Below are 22,156 nucleotides of genomic sequence, written 5' to 3' on the forward strand. Positions count from 1 at the left end.
CTTTTACATAGTCTTCTGCCCTCGATAAGCTTACAAACAATTTGAAAAATTACACATTTACAAATGAACAAACAAAAATCTAAATCACAATTCCCAATCAGTAGCATGGATAATAAGAAATTTATTAGAAGTGAACCCATTAAGTTAGGGAGACCACTCTAACTTTAGGAGAAATGCATTTAAGTAGGGCAGAAAACACATTCTAAGTAAATAAGTAAAATAAAGGATGAGAACAAAGTTTTAGAAAAAAGAAATGGAAAGGCAGAATTCAGGAGACCAAATAGGATAGTAATAGCAAATGCCATTTATTAAGCACTTACATGTCAGACACAGTGCTGTTTTACCTATGTCATAAAATGTAATCTTTAAAACAATCTTTTAAGGTTGATTTTATTAACCTTATTTCACAGAGTTTAGGCAATCAACCCAAGGTTAAATTACTAGTCAGTAATGGAGCTGGAATTCAAACCAGGGCTGTTAATTTCAAAGTTCATGCTCTTAATCAATGCACAACAAGCCAGGCTGGCCAGAAAAGATGAATTACAGAGCAAAGTGGTAAAACAGAAGCTTGAAAATGACTTTAAATAAAAAATAAAAATTAAATTAAAAAATATTAAAACCCTGATTAAGACCAGAGTTTGGCAAACTATTTAAAAAAAAAAAAAAAGAGTTGAAAATTTTGAAAATAGACATGAGACTATAAGCTTCCTAACAGCAAAGCCTATGATAGTTTTGTGGCACATCATGGCACTCAATAAATATTTCTTAAATGATTCTGATGAATAGGTAGTGGGGAATTCTGAAAAGATCCTGACCCAAAGAAATATAAACCTCTGAGCTATTTTTAAAAACTCAAAGAAGTTTTTTTTTTTTTTTTTAGAGGATTCTATTAATCCACACTTAAAAACAGTTTAAACAAAAATATACCCAGATTATAAATGCAAAAGACATTAAGACTACATTCCATATTTGAGATTCTTCCTCTTTATATCCAACAAATACAGCCATCTGGTAACTCAATCTCTACATTCAAATCTCAATCTAAGCCTTGTAAGCATTTAGTACTCTCTGTTCACCTGAATTACACTTTCAATATTTGTATTTTCTGTTCTGTTTTATAGGCCAGTATGTTATGTCAGCAGATCAGAAATATGGCTAAATCTAAAGGCTATTTAGATCCCTCCTCCCCCCAAAAAACTTTTCTTCATCAATGGAAAGCAAAATCAGTTTAATGTATCATATGTTGTCTCCCTTAATTCATATGAAATAGCAGCATTAAATTAAAAAAAATAAAATCATAAAGAATGATGAACTTCTAGGCAAAAATGCAAGCGTTAACTAATATTTCGTCATACCTTTGTTTATCATATCTCCTTTTTTATTGAAGGTGAGGATAAATCCAAAGGGAACAGTTTTACAAGAAGGTTTATCTGTGGGGATTTACCTTGTTAAGAGCAAATGACAAACGTTTTCCCCCATAGGAAATCTACTATTGTTTTATAAAAATGTATCCTTTCAGATTTAGTACCACAAATGAGGCTGCAGAGTCATCAGGTTACACTGGAAAGTTCATTTGTCATTTTCTTCGTCTCTCTTAGAGGGATTGTTTTAAATAATTAACAGTGTTAGTGCTCAAATTGTTCAACTTATCACAAAAAAGGATATCAAAACTAAGTTCAAGCATAGCTCATTGATTTACTTCTAATTCTAAAATACACACAGAGAGAAAATACAACAAAATCTTGATAATTACTTATTACTGCCATAGTCAACGTACTATTAATCAGTAAACAACATATCCTTCCAAAGACTCAGATAAAGAAAATAATAAGTCATATAATAGAACGGCCACTGGTATTGCTTCTGGTTGCTATGGAATAAAGGATAGTCATCTGCTGGTTCACTCTTACTTAATAGTACTGCAGCACCTTCAAAGCCCAGCCAGGCAAGTCTCAGCTTGTACCACCTATATCAACTGCCAGTATTTTTTGTTCCACAAGAGAGTGACCTACAGGAACAAATGTTTCACTTTTTAAAACTTAATAATTAAATATATTTTTATAGCAATCTTTACAATGGTTAGAATCACCTTTACCCTCATCAAAAAAAGTAAAGGGGCACATGTCAGGCCTGAGAATTACTTATTAATACATTGATTTTGATATATACTATTAACACCCAGAAAGAGAATATACAAAGGATAAGGATAAAAATGTAATATCTTTCTCGTTTTAAAAATCCAGCAAGTACGGTATTTCCCCTTAATACACAGCCAACTTAAGTTTTTGAAAAATGTTTTTAAATTTAATTTCTATATCGTTCTAAAATAAAACAATTAAGTGATGTTCCATATATCCAAAATTATAGTTGGAAATAATTTTAAAATTAAGATATGTATTCAAACTTTGAATGCAGAACTATAAAACTAATTTGCTTTTTCTAGAAAAAATATGGAAATCAAAACTATAGATAAAATAAATAAGTATTCTGAATACTAAAAGCAGTACACTTGAGTTGTTTGCCTCTCAAAGGTTTTGCACTAGCTATAACTTACCCTCAGTTTTATCTTTAAAGTAAGGAGGTAGGAAAAGGTGTTCAACTAGATAACCTCCAAAGCCCATTCCAACTTAAAAAATCTGATTGTAAAATAAAACATCCTAATTATGTCTCTACCAGAATCCTATAGATTTGTGCAATTTGCATTTGAAAGCATGTGTAACTCTAGTTAGAAACGTTTTCACCTCTAATCTCTATACTCTAGCCCCCTGGCTGCCTCTTTTGGTCTGCAGTGCTGAGCCAGACATAGTGAAGGGGCAGAAGAATATGACCATAAAATAGTTAAGTAAAATAGTTAAGTAGAGGCAGGAAGAAAGGCGAAAGTTGAACCTTTGTAAAAGGAAGAGACTCATCAAAGGCGGTTTGAAGTTCCAGACCCAAAAACCTAGCTGCTATGCAAACAGGATCAGGTTCTAAAATAAAATTCTTGGATAAAGCTCTCCTTTACACATGAAGAGACAGCAGTTCTTCCAAATTAGAGCAGTAAGCTGTTTGCTATTGGAAGTTACTCCCACATACAAAAAGTAGATCAATATTATTATTCTCACAATGGAAATGGCTGGTTTTTAAATTATATCACATAACATAAATGCACTGATATTCAAATTTTAAAAAGAAACAACTAAATACTAGAATAAAATTGCCTATGCTTTTATTGATACTATATGGAATGTAAAAATAATAAAAAGTGAAATAAAACTATTTTCAGTATGAGGTACCTAAAAGCACAGAAAAAGTTACTACAAATAATGCTTAAATTGATATTGCATTAAATTCATAACAAAAGCATCTATATGTTACTGAAATTAACATATATATTCCATGATCTTTTGTTCTGCAGTGTTACATTTACGTTGTGTTCAAACACTGTATGGCTCTTTAAACTTTATACTGGTGTTTTCTTCATACATTACATCTTCTATCTACTTTTGGAAAGTATGAACAAGAATCACTTAGCACAGATGTTTCCTAATGGCAGAAAGAATTAAATATAACCCTTTGAGTAAAGAAATAGTAGTTTAGTTATGGGATAAGATCATTTATTTAGTACATCACTTTGGTTATTTCATATCGCTTTACTCTTCAGTCTGACTAGTTAGCCTGTAAAGACTGCCAGAAAATATTTTGTTAAATCATATACATTTCCACTGAACCCTATGGATTAGAGAGAAATAAGTTTAACAATTAAAGTTATTACATAAATGAAAAATACTAGCCTCACTGAATGTAATGTTTTTACTTCTTCATGCCTTAATCATTTAACTAGATTCAAACACCAAAAAAAATTAACTTTTAAATAAAGAGATTTATGTCTACATTTTGTGTTGTTTATTAAAATGCCATTAGAATCATTATTTGTTATACATATTAGTCTGCTCATTACAGAATAGTTTCCAACATGAATAATGGATTTTTTTTTTTTTTTTCTGTAGACTTTAGCATTGGAAAAATAAACTTCTTTTATACCTGTCCGGCCTTAGTCAAAAAAAAAAAAAAAAAAAAATCTCTTCATTCTCTGAAGACACTAAATCAGAAAATATTAATCTGCTTTGAATGATACTATTAATTATCAGTATATTGGCTCTTGTATATCTCTTCTTTTATGTTTATTACAAACTATTTATGGCATGTCACACTAATAGTAGTAACTTTGAAGGGAATACTCCAGGAGTTAGTTGGTTCTCTTCCCTCATCAACTTACAAATGCCTCTTGTTTACCTATATATACCCAAAAACAAGTTTAAAAAATGACTGACAAAGATTAACCCATTTGACCTCTGAGAGGTATATCTTAAGTTTGTTGTGGTGGTTTTTTTTTTTTTTTTTTTCTTCTTCACTGTGTCCTGCAAACACAGGCTGCTGTCCTTGTGCTTGCTTCCTTTTTCAATGATAGGTCAGATTTCAAGTGGAGGAGTCTGGAGTTACTAAACAAAATACTTGACCAGCAACTGAGAACAAACTTCCTGATTCAGAAATGCTGTGCTGAGAGGAAACAATATGAAGATCAATCACTTTTAAATATTTGGTCTTAAACATAATATAAGCATTGTTTCAAGTCTTAACATAAGTTTTTTCTTAACATAAGATTTAAACTTTTTCAAAGCAACATAAGATAAAGGATTCAAGTTAATTTCAATAAACAAATATTTCAAATTACACAGCTTTAACAACAATAGAAGGTACTGATTATTAAATTGTGTGATGGGTACATGGGGGTTCATTATACTATTCTCTGTACTTCAATATAAGTTTTAAGTGTTCCAAAATATTAAAAGTTTTAAGAATAATACATTTATGGTACACAGTTGGCTTCTCAAATATAGACTGCTTTAGCTATCAGGTAAGCTAATCAGATATTCCAGTTGAATGTATTGTGTCAATTTGGATACTAATATTATGTTACTTTGTAATAATAAAACAATTTTTTTTTTTTTGTCTTTTTCGTGACCGGCACTCAGACAGTGAGTGCACCGGCCATTCCTATATAGGATCGGAACCTGCTGCTGGAGCGCCGCTGCGCTCCCAGCGCCGCACTCTCCCGAGTGCGCCATGGGCTCGGCCCTCAATTTAATGATTTTCTATGAAAAACATCTAGAAATAGTCAAATTTCATACAATAATAGTCGAAAGTCCCAGAGCCTTTTGTAAATATTTCCAACAAAGGAACTAAATACAAACTTTTCTTCAGCTTCCCCCATTAGTTAAAACCACAGTAAGGTGAAAAAATAGTTGCTCATTCAACAAATTATTTTACCACTCATACTTATCCATTTTACTTTTATCTCTACTTCCAAACTCTCTACTAATTTCATCCAACTCCATTTTTTGGTTTCTCCTCCTACTGTTCTTTTTTTATCCTTATTGAGTCCCAAATATCATCTGTCAGTTTTGTAGCCTTCCATAATTTGAAACCTTAAAAACATATGCCCATATAATTGGGAATATGCAACTTCGTATCTAATACTTCATTTCTCTCTTTTCTTTAAAAAGACTCCTTAAGGGCCAACCCCGTGGCTCACTCGGGAGAGTGCGGCGCTGGGAGTGCCGAGGTCGCGGGTTCAGATCCTATATAGGGATGGCCGGTGTGCTCAATGGCTGAGCCCATCCGGGCGACACCAAGCCAAGGGCTACGATCCCCTTACTGGTCACAAAAAAAAAAAAAAGACTCCTTAAAACCCAATGGAAATCTAAGTCATTTCAGGATTCCTGAATTCACCAAAATAGTACTGGCACTACATACAAGCGTACTTCAAAAAGTTCACAGAAACATTCATATTATCCTTCAGTTCTATTTTTCCAGAAACTTTTTGAAGTACCCTCATACACATGATATAAATCCTTTAATTCCTCCCTCAAAATTAAAGCTAAAGGACAATGAGACAAAACTAAAAGCTTATACTTGTAGTCTAATATATCCAATTATCTCTTAGGTCTCTGTTAGAATGTTGTTGAATCAAATACTAGAAATAATGTCATTAAGAGTAGTAGTGATATTAGTATATTACATATGTTGAATATGGCAAGCTTAGATCCACATATAGCTCCTGAAATGACCCTTTTTTTTCTCTACATTGTACTAGTCACTGTTCATATTCTAGTTTTTCCAATTATACGATCCTGGCAATTTACTCTCATTTTTTATCCATTCCTTCAGATTAAGGTGTTGTTCTAGGCATGGTGTGCCATCTATTGGCACTCTTTCCAAGGTTTGTAAACCAAAAGGTAAACTGGAACTTTCAAAGCTCACCCATAATGCATATTTGGGATATTCCAAACAGCAATGGAAATTAACAAAATCACAATTTAATAGAGAGGCTTATATCATCCAAGAAAGAAATCTTTACTTCAAAGTTTAGCAAGGGCAGCAGGACTGGAGGTGGGTGGAATATTAGGATCACTACAATGACCTCCTCTCACAAATTACTCTGATATATATCTCCAGTTCATGGCTACTTACATTTCTATCAACCCCCAAAAATCCTCAAGCAAACCTAACCTAATCAAAATATTAAAATACATCTCTTTTCAAGTTCAAATATAAATGAATCCCACCTCACTTCCAAGCCATATGGCTCTGAAACCTTTGCTGAAATATAAATCCACATCTATTATATAGCTCTGCTAATTTAATATTATTTAAAAGGTTTTAAATTTCAAAACTCGGCAAACTTCTAAAAATAAAGGAACAGATCAAATGGTGATCAAGCAGCACAATATCAACCTACTGTAATTGGAATGAATAACAATTTTTGTCTATAACTTAATTCAACTTCAGCATTCATGGCCTTTATTAACCCAAAATGGTGTCTTAAAATCATCATATAATGTGAGGTACTATTAAAAATTGTTCCCAAAATCACATGAAGTTCATTCAAAGAATTTAATCAAACATTTCCCCTAATTTTTTTTGCCTCAAGAAAATAGCACGGACGCAGAAATGCTAAATGTTCTTAATACCACTCAAAGATATGTATAATGCAAAAACCAGTGAGCAAAAACAATACTGATAGCGCTACAGACCAAGCAAAATGTACATTAAAATGACTTTGAAAGGTCCACAAACACACATGTATACACAAAACACAGTATCTAAGCTAAATTCCATTTTTTTTCATATAAGTATACCCTAAGAATGTAAAGTAGCTTTTTTAAACAAAATGTTTTAAAATGCCCTTTAGAAGCATACAATATGATCTTGCTATAAAACAGAATCTAAGTTTAGCTGGTTTCTGTGTATTAATTTTTCATGTTGGGTTTTCACCATGGCACATGAAAATACATATTGTGCATTTAAAGTTGTGAAGATGATCTTCAGATTACTAATATAGTAGCTTTTTATATCTTTTTTATTAATGACCCTTAAACTGACACTTTATCAAAACTCATCTCTAAGACTGTCATCAGACATAATCAGATGAAAGCCTGATATGACAGATTACACTCTTTGGTTCTTTAAAATGTCAGCATAAATAGGAGCAGGGGGGAAAAACTCAGGTTCTATTGCAATATATATATATATATATATATATATATATATATATATATATCTCCACAAAATCATCTATCCAAAACAAAACATAAAGAAGTACATTTAAGGCATCACTTCCATTATCTTGAGCATGAGCTAGATTTTCTCACTATTCCTTTCTTTTATTCCTACCTTTCTAAATCTATGTATGACTAAATCACAATACAGCCTCCTTATTAGAGAGGAAAATTATTCTACATCCACTAATGTACTAATGAATAGACATATACAGAAAGATTCAGTCTTTAAAAGGAATCACTGTCAAAAATAAGGTAATAAAATGCCTATCCTCACAAAAGTATATGTACTCTGCACAACACTACAGCAGAAAAGGAGACAAATTTGGAATAAACACTGCATGGATCACCTGAGTCACTTCTGTCTCCTGCCTCCTCATGCTCCCAATCCCCACCTCAACCCCACTCTCACCAAAACTTCACAGTCCAGGGAAAAGAACTGGGAGAATATGTAATGCACTGGTATCTAACAATAGAAACAGGATACAGTTTCTAAATGTGTCTGCTTCTTTCATCCACCTCCCCCATTCCTCCACAAGTAAAGCACAGGAAGAAAGAAACCTAACTGACAAGCAAGGTGTCACTAAAATGATTTTGCACATTAAGGTAAACTATGCTGATTGAGACTGAAGAGGGCCAGATACTTTTTCAGAATGATAGTTACAATGTATAGAAATATACTAATTCTATTAAGCATGAGAATCTGAATGTACTTCAGAAACTGAAATATGTTCATATTAATCAATTTTAAAAAGCATTCACGCACTCGGGAGAGTGCGGCGCTGGGAGCGCAGCGGTGCTCCCGCCGCGGGTTCGGATCCTATATAAGGAGGGCCGACCCTCCCGCCGCGGGTTCGGATCCTATATAAGGAGGGCCGACCCCGTGGCGCACTCGGGGGAGGGGGAAAAAGCATTCAAAAATAATTTTTAAAAGCAATAATAATTATAATCTATTAATCTTTCCTACACTCCCCTATTAGGTTGGCAAGAGTTGAGATATAGCAGAATATATGACTTCCTGAACTACTGCAAAGATGCTTCTTTTCTCAGCCTGCCATGCTCCAAAATCTTGATAAGTCTACTCACCAAATTAACATTAAATTTTATAAAATTTTATAAAAATGCATACTTCTCAACCAAAGGACACCACAATGATTTTTCTGCTACCAAATCTGAATTAAAAGAATGCTTATCCAAGTATAAACAATATTCGGGGAGGAGGGGAAGCAATTATTATCAAAGGAAAAACATAAGAGAACTAGTGTGAATGATGGCAATGCTTCCCAGACTAGGGCCCCAAAGCTGTCCAAAGGTCCTCAGAACTTGCCCAGACCTTGACAGGATTTTAGCTCTTTTCAAAAACTAGTTAAATAGCATAAAAGGAAGAAAAAAGTCAAGGCTTTAATAACTGGGGAAGAAATGTTAAAAAACAAGATCAACAGAAACCTAAACTGATTTTTATTGTTTCTGATGAAAGAGCCTAGTCTCTCTTCCTATCCCTCTCTCCCTCTCTCCCTCTTTTCCTCTCTCCATCTCCCTCCCTCCCTCTCTCTCTCTCTGTCAAATTGCCTGTCCACGTACACATACTTGGGAAATTATGTCTTGTTTTAAATATCTCATTGGTGAGCAACAGGCAGGAGCTCCAACTGCCAGACACTTTTCTGGCACACATACACAGAGGAGATGGCTCCAGTAAGAGCTCAAGCTGTGACACTCAGCTAATTCCTATGGGGGTGAGAAAATTAGGGCACTTGGCCACAGCTCCCTATAGGAAATAATGGAACCTGAAATAGTGGAACCTTCTGAGACTTTGCCATAGGTATGGCCACAATGATAGACCCAGGCTCTGGGTGTTCTTTCTTCATTGTTCTTACCAGAAGAAGCAACAGGCAAGCAACGCACTAGCCTTTGACACCACTGTTCTCAATTCCTGGCTCCACGTTACTGGCATGCTTCTCTTTTCCCAATGCCAATGTTGCAATGGAACCATAGACTATCACTGCTGGAAAGGGAAAGGGATTTAGAGATCACATAGCCTTATTGTTTCATTTCACAGTTGGAGAAGGTGAGACCTACTAGCCTAATGTTTTAAGGTTAGTGGCAGATTAAATACCTTTGTTTTCTCTTTTTGAGAAAGTCTTTTCTTTCCTGGCCTAGTCATTCTTTCTTCTTTCCCCTTCTATCATCTCCCCAAATATTTGTCTCCTCTCACCAATAACACATCTTAATTTTCAGGTCAGCTGCCTCAATTTCTTAGTTTTCCTAGGCTGAGCTCCTATTAACCCATACCCATTTTTGCCTAAACAGGAAGCACCAAGAACCTCTGGTAATCTTGACTAGTCATTGTAAAGCAAAGGCAAGAAGTACTGACTGGATATTATGACTCCTAGTAAAAGTGAGAAAGAAGAATCCAGGAGTTAAGAGTCAGCAATAGGCAGGCATGTGTGATTGTGAAAACACAATATTTTTGAACTAGACTAGAAATTTAACCCTAAATACTTAGTCAGAGGCCAGTACATAGCCAGGACTAGGAAGAGAGTCTTCTGAATCAAAACCACACTCAGATTACATCATTAATAGAGGAACACGGTTATATATTTGTTTAAAAGGGCAGAGATAGAAATTGTAAGAAAATAACAGATGATTGTAAATGGTAAGAATTACACATAACGTTACCATCTAAGTCACATGTCCTAGCCTGTTTGAAAAATGTTCCTTTAAACATGTGTGTCAAATTTGTTGGCGAAAGGAAGCAGAGGAGATAGCTGAGCTAAGAATCAGTCTCAGCCTAATTTATACACTGGGGCTAATTATCTATAAAAATAATGTAAAGGGGTCATATAATTAATTAAATACTTGGGAGTGGGGAGAATGGGAGCCAGTAAAATGACACAGGAAGACAAAAAGCTTACACAACATACAATTCTTTAGCAAAAAAAAAAAAGATGACATATAGTATCAAGTAAATTTTCAAGTGGAATGCATAAATCTCACATTTATAGAGAGATTTAGATCACTCTAAAATGAGAAACATTGCATTCTTAAAATGCTCATAAAAAATAGAAATATAGCAAATTACTGAATAGCAACTTTAGATATAGCACTCAATTTGAAAATGTTACTTTAAACATGTTTAACATCCAAAAAAAGGGAGTCAAAAATAAAATTTTTCCTCTGTAATTTTATATCTTATAGTGAATAATGTTCTTTATAAGGTTACTTATTACTCAAGACGGGTTTGGCAATTTATTCCAAAACTACCTATTGCTGCAAGTATACAAGTGGTGACCTCACATGATTTTCTACTGTTAGTAAAATAACAATTCTAAGCAGTGCATTATAAAATTATAGAATAAATTCCTTGATGAACTCACCTTAATACACCTGACTAGATTATTTATCACCATTATTATATATTAATTACTGCATTTAGTTTATAAAATTTATAAATCAGGCTCAAAATGTTTTCAAATGAATTCACGTATAATATGTGAAAAGAAAATATAAATGAAACAATGAAGCGGACATGGGAAGTGTAAGAGATAATGAAATATTACAGAAATAGTTCTTAATCTGAAATCCCTGCACTAGGAGAGTTATGCAAATGTAGTAAAAGGAGCCCATCACAATAAGGCTACAGAGTAAGACTGAAACATAAATTTGGCCTAGCAATTCTATTAATTCAGTATAATAACAAGACTGGTTATCAAATGGTAATCTAATCTTGTGATTGACAGCTTCATGTCTTTGCATTATTGCATTATTTTTAAAAGTGGGGGAAAGGGAATAATTATTTAATGAGTGTAGGTTACTGGGTAAAGTCTTTCAAAACTCCGAGCCCATTGGAAAAGAGATGGTCAGAGGAGCATCTTAGAAGGATTCTTAGGTGGCAAAAACATTAAGAATAGGTATCTTCTCAGCATTCCATAACAGCCAACATGTATTGAGCACGTATTCTGTGTCAAATACTGAGCAAAAAACATTACATAAATTATCCCCTTTAATCCTCACAAAACCCCATAAGGCAGGTAAAATTGATCCTATTTTTTCAAATGAGAAAACTGAGGCTAAGTGAAGGTAAATAACTTGTCCAAAGTCACACAGCTACTAAGATTACCTGAAATCTAACTTCAAAGCCTGTGTTCCTAACCAATATACTTATCTCATTCATCTATTTAAAGAAAAAACATATACCTGTTTGTTGATACTCTAAATACAATTAACTGATTTGTTTTTATTAAGTATATCTTATACTTTGATATAAAATATAAAACTTCCAATATAAAGATTTTTAAACAATACAACTTGTCATGTAATATACTTTTAAAATTTTGGTCACACAAACTAACTGGTAAACGGTAGGACTATATTTTTAAAGAAAAATGCCTAACCTATTTAGCAAGACCAGTACTTAAAAATATCGTTACTCTCCAGTGATGTTTCAGATTCTTTGAGGCATTCCAACACACATGAAGTATTATGCATTATAAAATTACTTTTAAAAAATATCACAATTAGCTGATTGTAGTTAAATGCGGGATAATAGTATAGATAAATCCATTAACAAGATTTTTTAAAAATGTATATTATGGAACTACATCTTCCTAAGCTTACTTGACGAAGATATCACTGTTTCAATATTTGTCTTTTAGAGTATACACTGCTGTGAAAAGACAGTCAATCATGCAAGAAGCAGCCCAAAAGATTGGATTCAATAGTTCTCCTAAAAATCTGTCACTGAACAAATATTCAGATACAGAAAGCAATATAAGGTCACTCCCAGTTTAGAAGTATATGTCACAAAGTAAAGTAGAGAATCTAAAACTTTTCAGATAAGCCAAGTTAAATAACCAAACCAGAATGTTCCAACAGCATAAAGTAGGGACTAAATTACCTAAACAATTTTTATTATTATTTTATTATTGTTTATTAATTAGCCTGATAACTACTATAACCATTTGTACTTTTCAAGAGCAGTTTTTTTAAAAGATCATACTATAAAAAGCATATCACTAATTACACCATACCAAAGTATAAGAATGTACAATATATTGATAAGTACCAACAATATCAAATTCACAGAGTAGAAAGCCATACTGCCAGAGGATGATTCTCGCATTAAACTAAATTTTTGAGATACAGATTGAAATATTGGCATACGATGATCAATGTATATGCCTATAGAACTAATACTGACATTCACACCATGCAAAGATATCAATCTTGATACTGCTATATGTTGTGCTAATTCATATTATATTAGTACACAGAGAGGTTTTGATATAACACTGCCATTTACACATCATATTTAATTTTAAATTCCAAAGAAATAAGGCTATTACATGCTTAAATGCATATATAATTAGAATTTTTCTTTAAATAAAAGTTCTAATCAGTTCACATTCTTCGTGATCTCATGTTGCAAACAGCACAGCACCCTCTGGTGCATCTGTTATAAGATATATAAAATTCCCACAGAAAGGGATAGAATCACAGAGTAAAAATGAAACTTAGAAATCAAGAAATTGATACTCTGGCATTTATTCTTGTATATATTTTTAAACATTAATGGTTAAAAACAATTTTCACTTTAAAAGATAACTACAAACTTAATAGCAGCAATAGAAGTAGCTCAGGAAAAAGTTTTAGTTTGAAAATATTTAAAACATTGAACTAAAACAACACCCATTTCCAAGATACATCACTCAAATTAAAATAATGCTGTCAAAAAAATTCTTTAAGTATGGATGGCAAAAGTTAACTAGTAATGTTATATTTTTTTCAAATCTGCCTGGGCTTTTTGCTTCAGATAAATCTGACTCATTGAGTTTGTAAAGTGCTCCTGGATATTTTTTCTGGATTCAAAGGGAATTTACCATTATTTGTAGGATGTGTTTTGTGATAGCATCTGCAAGTTCTACAGCTTAAAAATAGGATGATATTCAGAAATAAACACTATATTAACTAAATTATGAATCCTGAGTAGTTCAAAACTTCTACTTAAAAAAAAAAAAAAGCCCTCTTCCTAGGAAATTAATCAACTCGAAAAGCAGATTTTACTAAGGATAAAAGCAAAGAATGTCACCTGCTTTAGACAGCCCTTTTGTGAGCCATTGGAAGTCCCAACACAATGCAATAAAAAAATGAAAGTGACACTTGTTTAAAGCAGCAATCTGTCCGTAACAAGCTAGATTTAGTCAAATCCACTTATTCTTGGATTTCCAATATATTGGAACACTATGCACCTGTGAAGAAAGAGGAATTAAAAATCCATTTTGCAAAGGTCACTGGGAATACACACCAGGCAAATGATTCAGTTAGAGCAACTATTTTTAAAATAACAGAGCAAATCGAGGATTCTTAGCCAAATGCTCAGCATAAAAACAAAATAACCAGCAGATTCTTAATAATTTAAAATTTTACTTCTTTGGTATTCTCATTTCTTCTAACAAGTCTCACTATGGATACCAAAAACAAAGTAACATTCCTATTAGAGTGTTCAGAAAAGTGTTTTGTTGTTGTTGTTTTTTGTTTTTAGTTCTTCAATTACATCTGATCTCTATCCACACTTATAAACACACATGCACACACACATACTTTACAATTTGAAAACCAAAATCATTATACTCCACCTACTGATTTATTCAGTTGGAAGTTTAGAGGAATGCACACGCAGTATCAACTTTCTCAAGAATAATGAAAAATGTTACCAAAAAGTAACATATATCACCATTTAAACAATGCATGGAATCTATCTTGATTTAAGATTCATTCATTTCTTAATTACTATTTTCTAATGGTAAAAAATTTACCACAGTAAATTTAGGATTAAAAAGAAAAGTTTGCTTAGGATTGAAGCACTTTAAACTTATACACTATAAACCTTCTGAGTACCTAAGTAGAGTATAAGACTATGAGTACTGTAAGAATAATACGGTATTTTAAAAATTAAGCATAACTACCCCATATAATAAAAACATTGTAAAATGATGCAAAATTTCTAGGAATACATTAGTTTACCATATACATGTAAATGTACTATACCTATACTGCTTAATATAATTCACTGGCAAAACAATCCAAAAAGACTCAAGTAGGCCTTATGATACATTGAATCACAGATATTCAGCTACTCAAAAGAAGTTACAAGTGATTCCTACTGAATAGTTTTAGTTTCAAAGCATGATCAGTTTCACAGATTTCTATTAGTATAAAAGCTGAAAACACAGAATACCGATAATGTAGTCCCTCCCAGTAAAAATATTGCAGAAATAAACTAAGTATTTACTCTTGTATTAATTTTAAAATTTATCACATTAGTATTTCTGATTATTATCTAATCAATCCATATGAATAATGTTGAGTTACTTGAGCCCAAAGCATCTGTAATAGCAAATTTATACTACATATATGCTTTAATAAGTGAATAAGTAACAGAATTTAAGTTCTGCTCTCAAATCAACTTGTGAATTAAAATCTAAATTATAGAAAACCTGAGATATACATAATGAGTGAAATGCCTCAAAAAAGTTCTTGAACACTGCAAATAAAAATATTAAACCACAACATGACAGCATATAATCTATTCGACTAAAAACCTATTATGTAAATGGAATAAGATCTGAAACTATCCAAAACAGCAAAACTCCTATTAACTTCAAAGAGAGTTTATAGGACTCAGGAGCTTCGCCATCCAAAAGTATTGAGGCATTTGACACTCATCTGAACAGGAAAAAAAAAGAAAAATACAAGTTAGTATTAGAGATTTGCATGGAACCCAAATTGGAGAGGGGATGAATCATTACAAAGAAATCTGAGTGCTCTAAGAAAGACTTCTTTCAGAACAAAGTATCATCCTTCATTTAATATAGCAATTGAAGGAAATGAATTAGGAGAGAAAAAGTTTTTTTAAACCCCCAACTCTTATTTAACAAAATATTAGCCTTAATAGCATTATAATTACCCGACCTGCTCATTGACAATCTCAAGAATAATTAATACTGTCACAATATTCACAAGCTGCTCTGTGAGTTAAATCAATATATGTTTGCTGTTAGAAGACTAAGTATTTTAAAATCCTAAATTGGAAACTTCAATACGTACAACTATAATAGTACATTATATTTGTTTCAGCACACATTCATTAGCAGTACTTTTTACTGATAATCTATTAAAAGTTAGACTGAAAAATGAAAAAATTTAGGGGATCTTTAAAACTGGGTTAACTCTAACCAAGAACCCTACTACTTGAGGACTGATGTACTCATACCTACAGAGAAAAATAATTTTTTAAAGGAAAAATTTAAAAAGGAAAAAGTTCTCTCTCCTGAGCTGGTTTATGTCACTGTCCAAAGAAAACCAAAAGTAAATAAAAAGAATATGTTAATTACACAAATGCCTAGATCGTAACAACCACAAAGAAAGTGAAATATACACACGTTTCAAGTTGAGAAGCTTCATACATTCTTTATGAACAACTTGACTTCAATTTCAACTCTCAAAGGAAACCGAACAGAGATGAAAAAAAAAAAAAAAAAAAAAACTCTCAAAGTACCATAACTGCCACAAATAACATTGTTAACTGAGTTTTCACAAAGCTTCCTTGTATCCTTTCCCTATTCATCACACACACAGTCTCATAACCACAATGAAAATTGTTAACACTCTACCGTGGGGAGGGAGGTTCATCAAAGTGAAACGGAACCTCACTACGACCCCTCCCACCTCCACATAAGGATAAAGCACTGTCAATAACTACTAACCCAAGTACCACAGATGCCCTGCATCCGGTTTAAATCACAAACACACACACACAACAAAAAAAAGAGAGAGGGGAGAGAGAGAGAGACTTCAGAATACATATTTCTCGGTGGAGCAAAGAGCCCTGGTTTCAATGCGTGTGCGGGGGGGGGGGAGGAGGCAAGAGTGCTCAATGGATATTAAGACTGTTTGCAGCACAAAGAAAATACAGTTTTAAAAGAAAAAAAAGAACCCCGTGAAGCTGACGATGGTAAAAGAAGAGCAGCCCATTTAGCACCAAGCAAAGAAGGGCAAAAATGAAGGGAACAGGCGGTGGGAAAAGTTCACCGATGTACGAGGATAAAAATAACAAAACCCCCAACGAGGCCCCCACAAGTGAACACCAACAACCAAACACTACCTCTTGGGTCCCCCCTGCACACTGCTGTCTATTTCGGTTTTGAAAGAAGCATGAAACAAGCAGCTTTGAAAAAGAAGAAAATTAAAGAAAGAAAAAAAAATTCCTTCTCTCTTCACCTGACCCTCCTCCTCAGATCAGACCTAAGGGAAAGATCCAGCATCCGCATCGGGAAACTGTTGGCTCCCTCTCCCGCTCGGCTCGCAGCCCCCCGAGCTCCCGCTCCATCCCTGAAGTGCGGCCGGCGGAGGGCAGGGGCCGGCCGGCGGGCGGGCGGGCGGACGGCGCGGCGCCCACACCCCCGACCCAGCCGCGGCGCGCAGGGTCCATTGTAAACAAGCCCGAGGGACGGAGCCCCTGGGCAGCAACGCCGCAGCCCAGCCCCCGGTGTCAGGAGTGAGACCCCCGCACAGCCACACTCGGCTTGCACACACGAACACACACACGCACGGACACACGCGTTCACACGCAGCCACACGCTCCCACACACATGTAGAGACCGAAGAATATTCACCTTGGCTGTGGATTATTGTGGTGTTGTTGGTGGGTGATGGAGATGGTGGTGGTGGGGAGGAGGAGGAGGAGGAAGAGGAGGAGGAGGAGAGGAGTAGTTGTTGTTGATGGGTAACAGTCGCCAGGACTACGGTGACTATGGCGCTTGATTCACAAGGCAACGGTTGCTATAACTCACAAAAGAGAGAGAGAGGGAGAGAGAGAGAGGGAGCGAGAGGGAGAGGGAGACACTCGCACGGGGAGGGGTGGAGGAGGGAAGAGGGGAGGAGGCGGGCCCGGCCGAGCCGCCGGAAGGGGCGGGCTCGGCGCCGAGACTGACAGTTCCTGAACTCGGGCGAGGGGCGCAAGGCCGGGATTCCGACGTAGGGTTCCGAAGAGGTGCGTTTAGGGTTTCCAGGGGCTGAGGTCACCAAGAGTCCCCTCGGTGGAAAGCTATTGCGCGCGCTAGCGAAGCCGAGGAGAGTGTAGGGTCATGGTGCGAGGAGTACTTTTTGTGAAATGAGAACTGCCGGTGCCAGCAGCCACCTCTAGTGCAGAGAAGCCCCCGAGTCACCAGAGGGTAACGGCTAACCCGGGGGAGGGGATGGTGAGGGCAACTCCAGGCACTTTGTGGAGAGACGAGCTCTTAGCGGGGAAAAGAATCCACTTGGAACAGCAACCTCAGCTCCCCCGCCCGATACGTCATTTCCGGGGCGGGCCGGACAGAAGGGCCCGGATGTGCCGCCGCTTTTTCGTTTGTGAGGCTTCGGTTGTGTTCCTGGTCCGAGGCACCTCTTGGCTTATCCCCTGCGCAGACGCTTCAGGGCTCGCGGCCCGCGCTGGACTGGAGGGTCCGAGCCTCCCTCGCCCTCCTTCTTTACGCGCTCTGGCCCGCTCCCGCCTCCTGGGACCAGCACTCCGAGGAACACGGGTGGCGGGGCGTGAGCGAGCTGCCTCTGCCGCCATCTTAGAGGAGGCGATCCCGGGGCGCGTGTGGGCGGCGGGCCGGCCTCCCGCGGTACCAGTGCGGTGTGGCCCGGAGAGGTGAAGGTCCGAGCACGTCCGGCCCTCACTCCAGAGCGAAGAGGCGAGGTCATCACTCCCTACCCACAGCGCTGGGAGGACGTGCTAATACGGAGCAAGAAATTGCCCTCCCCGGAGGAGGAGAAAATACACGGCGGTCCCTCTGAACGAAGGGGCTGAGGGGTGGGGGAACGTACACCCGCCTGAGATGCCGTCCGTTAGTTTCCTGTTCCCCGTTATTTTCAGCACCGGGATTTGAACTCCACACCGTTCCCTGTTACTTGCCTCGCCCTCAGCCCCGGTTACTTGACAGCCTACTGTAGGGGAAGTTCTGTGCTGTTTCCGGCTGTACTGAGGTAGACGAATGGCTTCCGTCTGTGAGGAATGTTGTTAGGACGCAGCCTGCTATCGCGAGTACCCGTTGATACCGCACAGCCTCTAATAAGTCCGGTTCAGTCATACTCGTCCAGTTCTCTGCAGACGGGAGTCCAGCAGGCACACATGCCCCCGGGCCCTGCCAATACCCACAATCTCCAACGTTTGCAGCTAAGCTGCTTATCCAAGACAATAACATTAGAACTAGAGCCTTAGGAAGTCAGATCTCTTGAGGCTTAATTTTTGCACCTGCAAATAAGGGATTTGGGCCGGCATGAGTTCACCAGTGCTGAAATAATACTGAGCTCTTACTCTGTGCCCTAGACACTGTGCTAAGTGTTTTACATACATTATCTCATTTAATCCTGGCAAACACCACTGTTAGGTAATACTCGCATTTTAAGAAAAATAGACACAAGAGTCCTAAAAGTCAGTGGTTTTATTTTATGGTTCTGTCATGGAATACTGTACTAGGTAAAGGCATTTTGGGAACCAACTATTTGGACGATAAGTTTAAGAAAGTAATACTGTTTTTTTTTAAAAGTAATATTGGTGCCTTCAGTAATCTCATGAGTTATGCATGTTCTTAAAAAGTAATAGTGAACAGTAGTGAGCACAGTGCTAAAACTGAAAGGTTTCATGACCCACTGTGGTAGGAGGGCCTTCTAGTCAGACAAGGACAATGTGGTGACCAACAGCAGTTAAACTTGAAATTTAGAATAATTATTTTGACATACGTATGGGAAATGAGGTGTACATTCCAGCTGTATGAAAACTGGTAGTCATTATGAGTATTATATTTACAGATAATCTCTATTTCTGTAATGGTGTGTTGGGCTGTTTGCTCACACTACATGGCTCTGAATAGCTTTGGTTTTTTAGTTCTATTGTCTTATAGTTTGCCTGTCCCTTCCCTCACTGCTGTTGCTTCATAACTGCAGTCAGTGAACATAGTCATTTTATCCTCTCACCCTCTTAATTTACTGCTTTTAATCTGCAGGCAAGAAAACCACATAATGAAGCTTGTGTAAAATTGTGTCTCAAGAGTAAGGTACTTTGAGGAACTGTCCTTTAGAAAAAGTGTGACTTTTGTGCTAGGACACTGTAACATCAGTTTTAATTGCTTAGAAACTTTGCGGGGGGGGGGGGGGCTTCCTGGTTTGACCTCTTCCTGAGTTAGCAATAGATACATTAATTCTTGAAAAGCTAGAATTTAGAATATTTTCCCCTGTTTTAGGATCATTGTAGTGTGACTTCTAACCATAGTGAGGTTAATATAATATGAAATTTTGGATGTTACCACCACACAATCAAATAACCAAACTACCAATTCAAGCTATAGAATTGAAAACATGATGGATTGTATATGCATGTGTTGTTTTATACCATAATTCATTATTAAAAGACTCTTAAATTCTTATGCCTACAGTCAGTTCTGGTAGGATCTCCCATTTGGTCATTTTTTTAAAGCTGCATATTTTTGCATCTTCACATATGTTGTACACATATTTTAGAAATAAATTATTTGTTAAATCGCAGAAAGACCCAGCAGTGTTATCTAGTACAGTGCAAAACACACTGGGCTCAATACAAAAAGTTATCTAACCAGAAAGTATCTTACATTCCTTCACAAATTCAGTCAACTGTCACTGCAGTAATTATTTCTTGAGTACCTAAAATGAAGCAGACATAGTACCTGTGTGCAAACTGCTCAAAATTAATTAATCTGTGAATTTTAAATGTGTTCTTCGAACTTGGATTGTTTTTTGCTCTCAGATTGGACAGATAGGCAGATACAGATTAACACATTTGTATCTGAACCACTTGAAAGAAAATGTGAAGCCCTGATTATTTATGTACAGATTATATAGATCAGAAATTCTGTGGATATTTGATAATCATCAACAGTGATAGAGAGTGAAAGAGGCCAAAGTAATTCAAACTACATAATTTGCCACTATTCTCTGGGGTAACCCCAACCCTACCCATCCCCACTCAAAGTGTATTTTGGTTTGAAAACAGTGCAATAACTTCTGGGGTTTGTCTTTCTAATTGTGTTTTTTTTTGTTTGTTTTTTTGTTTTTTTTAAGTAATTCAAACCAGCTGATTACTCAGCAGTCCTGAAGTATGTCTATCCTTATATATATCTTGGAGTTAAATTTTTACCCCAGCTCAGAAAGATGATAATAGAATCATAAGTTGACTAGCTTTCCTTAAGAACAAAGTAAATTAATTATCTTTTGATATACAAATGCAGCTTTTTCTCTTCAATTAATTCATAATGTCATATACAATATTCGCCACATTAAAACCAAATGGCTAGAAACAACACAAATGTCTATCAGTAAGATAGAACAACAAATTGTGACACATTCATACAATGGAGTACTGGAGCAATTAAAAGGAAAGGACTAATGAAATACACAACAGATCAATCTCAAAAAATTACATTCAGCAAAAGAACCCTGGAACAAAGAGCACATACTGCATGAATCCATTTATATGAAGTCGTCCAAGAGCAAGAAAAACTAATTGTGTTTTCCTATGATGGCAGGAGCGATACGGTAGAATTTACTGGAAAGGATCATGAGGGATCTTTCTAGGATGATGAAAATGTTCTGCATTGTCGAACCTGGTAGCCACTAGCCACATATGGCAATTAAAATCTAATTGTAAATTAAATAAGATTTAACATTCAGTTCCAGTCACACTAGCTACATTCTAAGTGCCCACTAGCCACATGTAGCTAGTGGCTACCAAATTGGATAGTGCAAATACAGAACATTCCCATCATCTCAGAAATTATACTAGAGAATACTGTTCTAGATCTTGTTTTATATTGGATTTACATAGGTGTTTACATTTGTCAAAATTGTAATTAATGCACATTATATATGTATTACATCAATAATTGCCCCAGAGTCCCAGAAATCATTAATAGAATTTTTATTACCAAATTAGCCTACTTTTTCCTTAATATTTTTGTTCAACACTGCAGAAAAAGGATAAATAATAAGTGTCCTTGGCAAATTTTCAAATAGGTGTGACATACAGTAGATAGTATTGATTTGATACTCAAAGAAATGAGTTTTGATTACTGCTTCATGCAGGCCACTAGCCCACAGTACAGGATGGAAGAGAAGTCCAGGAGTTCCACTGCCAAACATAGTCTGGCTCAGCCTTGAGGCTGAGGAAACTTAGGCACCAGGCTCTGGAATCCAGTCCCCACCTGGAGAACCCAGCCAGACTGGTGGGCTCTGTCCTGAGGAATCAGGCCAGCCTTGATTTGGAGTTGGCTTCCTTGAAGAAGGAAGTTGTAAGTTTGGGTGGGGGAGTAAGATCCTGCTGTCATCTTCTCAAGTGACCAAGGATTTAGTTAGTTGAACTCCTCCTTTCCAGTGTGTTGGGGTGTTTTCTGGGGCTATCTGGATCTGAAATGGGCATTTCATGTGGAGAATGCACATAAGGCCTTCATGGTAAGAAGAAAGAAAAAAAAAGAGTTAAAAAA

The 22,156-nt window shown here is 36.1% G+C and overlaps 1 protein-coding gene across 4 annotated transcripts in view; it reads right to left on the bottom strand.

Moving 5' to 3' along the window:
- The window catches only part of RFX3 (regulatory factor X3), a 281,067-nt gene extending 263,740 nt beyond the window's left edge, over positions 1–17,327 (bottom strand). For 2 of the 4 annotated variants that reach the window (XM_063080724.1, XM_063080725.1), the window contains exon 1: positions 17,273–17,313. The gene's annotated coding sequence lies outside the window, so the exon portion shown is untranslated. Of the gene's footprint in view, positions 1–7,951; positions 8,025–17,272 lie in introns of those variants that run through there. The other 2 variants (XM_063080722.1, XM_063080721.1) reach the window with 2 other exon arrangements.
- Between the last annotated feature and the right edge of the window lie 4,829 nt (positions 17,328–22,156).

Source organism: Cynocephalus volans, chromosome 16 (genome assembly GCF_027409185.1).
Source record: "Cynocephalus volans isolate mCynVol1 chromosome 16, mCynVol1.pri, whole genome shotgun sequence".
Taxonomy (NCBI): Eukaryota; Metazoa; Chordata; class Mammalia; order Dermoptera; family Cynocephalidae; genus Cynocephalus; species Cynocephalus volans.